Source organism: Cuculus canorus, chromosome 9 (genome assembly GCF_017976375.1).
Source record: "Cuculus canorus isolate bCucCan1 chromosome 9, bCucCan1.pri, whole genome shotgun sequence".
In the NCBI taxonomy this organism is placed as follows: domain Eukaryota; kingdom Metazoa; phylum Chordata; class Aves; order Cuculiformes; family Cuculidae; genus Cuculus; species Cuculus canorus.
In genome coordinates this window covers 26,779,331-26,781,923 of record NC_071409.1, presented here as the reverse complement: position 1 = coordinate 26,781,923, position 2,593 = coordinate 26,779,331, and positions in this window count along the sequence as shown.

The following is a 2,593-nucleotide window of genomic DNA, read 5'->3' as shown; positions in this document are numbered from 1 at the left end:
GAAATGCAGCCCCAGGAGCCACGTAAAACGAACCAAACCCTGTCAATGCGTGTTCTTTCCTGCCAGGCACTTAATGTCAACCGTATGGCCCTAACAAAGCATGATGAGAAGAACTGGAAACCAAACTGCTCTCCCCTTGTCAGCACCGCCGTAAATCACTTTCCTCCTGTGCACTCGTCTGCAGGCTGAACCGCTCCTCGCCAAGGCTGTAACCCCGCGGAAGTGGAAACGCAGTGGAGAATTCTCACAAAGAGGCGAGAGTCCCAGGTTTTTGTGCACACCTTGTTTTGTTACTCCTGTCCCACAATCTGCTGTGTAAGGTCCTTCATTTAAAAGCAATGTCGGTGTAAGATAGCTCTGGCTTCTATCTAAAAGAGTAGGATTTGTGTCCAGGGCTGGAACTTCCCTTCCAGTGGGATAAAGGCTTGGGAGATGTCAGCAGCGGTCTCCGATGGTCCCAGCTGGGTGGACAGAGCCTGCTCAAGGATAGCCCTTTGCCTTTGCTGCAAGATAAAGCAGCTGCGCCGGCCACGGGGGAACTGAATGCATTTTTAACTTGTGTCTGTCTTCAATAGCTGAAGCCATCAGGACTGGACTTCTACATTTAGATTTGTAAGCTTTTCTTGTACTTACTACAGCCAGATCAGCTGCCATGGCTCGGGCAGCGCTCCTCCCTTGGAAGAAGCCTTCACTGGAAGCTTAGTGGGTGAGTAGAGCAGGTGCTGCGTGGTGAGCCAGGGGTGCAGCCCCCGGCGAGGTCCCTGGTGCTGAGTGGCTCCTGCCTGGCTGTGGAGTGAGGGTTTTCTTGCATTACCTATTGCGAGACGTGCAGGTTGAGAAATGCAGCGGCAGCGTGGATTGCCAGCACGATTTCTTCCTGTTGTCCAGCAAATCAGCCCTGCTGGGGCATCCATCCATGGCCCAGAGCTAACAAGGGTTTGCTGGGACGTGGCCAGACCTGGGGACCACAATGCTGCCCGGGGAGGCGGGTCCGTCGGATCAGAGCATGTCCAAGGCTGCCCCAACCTCTGTCCCTTCCTTGGGGCGCACAGTTGGTTCCCGCTGGGGACCCACATCCCCTTGGGACAGCCACTTCCAGCCCACAGCGGTGTTTACCAGAAGCCCTGATTCACTTTTGACTCACTGCATCTTTTTTCTTCCTCTTGCAGGGGTTATTAACCCCATCGGCGTTCCCAACCCCATCCATGCGTTGCGGCATCGGGGCAGGGGTGTTCCTGCCCTCTGCCAGGCGAGGCACAGGCTTGTCGGGCATCACACCTCGTCGCCTGTATGTTTTTGCTGCGTGGAGACAAATTTGTATGGAAAAACCAATGTTAGTGGCCAAAACAGCTGCTGCGTGGAGGTGGTTTGTTATGACAGAGTGAGCATCACGGGGCTACACAGGATAAACTGAAAAGACAGAGAAGTTCGTGATCACGTCAAGCTTTGTCTGAAAAATGAGCTCAGTGGCGCATGGAGCTCATGGGGAGGATGGGAGGCGAGCGGAGGAGATGGTGGCTGGCTTGAGCTTTTCTGCCAGTGAGGCTGAAACTCTCTCTCTTGCCACGGAGTGGTGGATGAAAGGGCTCGGCTGACTCTGGTGGGACTCTTCTCATCGCATCCTGACCCCAGATCTAGCAAATTTGGGGACGGGACTGGAAAAAAAGAGGTGGGAAAACAGGATGCTTTTTTTGCTACCCATAGGTCACCTGTTCCTGCCAACAGTTCTCCTGGGGCAGGGTTAGGACATGCGGAAGCTGACAGCCAAAATTAGCTCTTTTGATCTCAGCAGCGCTGATCTTCACACTGCTTTGAAGCCCTGCGCCTGCTCAGGCTGGTGCTGGACCCCGAAGGTCCTGACCCGGGGCGTCTCTCAGGGGCTGGCAGCGGGAAGGGAGGGCCCAGGGAGCCTCTCCCATGGGTGCAATGCACCCTCTCGTGGTGAGCGGCCACGGTGGGTGCCTGGGCTGGGCACGGCTGTTGGTGGGTGCCCGATGAGCACAGCTTGGCTCCTTGGCGTCGTACGTGGGTGTGCAATGGGACTCGCCGGCCCTCCCGGGGGGAGACCACTCAGGAGCTGGGGTTTGGTTTCTCCAGGCTGAGGGCACAGAGTCCCTGCCACCTCTCTCCCCCCGGCTTCATGCAGGGCAAAGCAAGGATTGTGGCAAAATATTTGAAGCTGATTTCCCCTCAGCTGGCATCAACCTGCCCTTCTCCCTCTGACACTTCTCCTCCCTGCGAGGAGCCTGCAAAATAAACCAGTGCTTTGCATAAACTAAGCCCAGAGCGATATTAGTCGAAAAATAACATTCGGGAACTTCCCAAATGCAGTTATTTCTGTGTAAGAAAAGCAGGAGAAGGGGTTTTTTTTCTCCAAAACCCCTTTCCCCAGGGAGGGTTTCTCCGTCTGGCCACCCAGCTTCCCCCCTCACACCACCTGGAGCCGAATCTCAGCTTGCTGAAAGTGCCTCCCCTTCCTCTCACCCCTTGGAGGGGATGGGAATTTACACCCCAGTGGCTCTCCCCGTGGGAACGCTGCACTGCCCGTGCCTCGTGCAGCCACGTCCTGCGGCCTCCGATGGGAGGAGAGCGC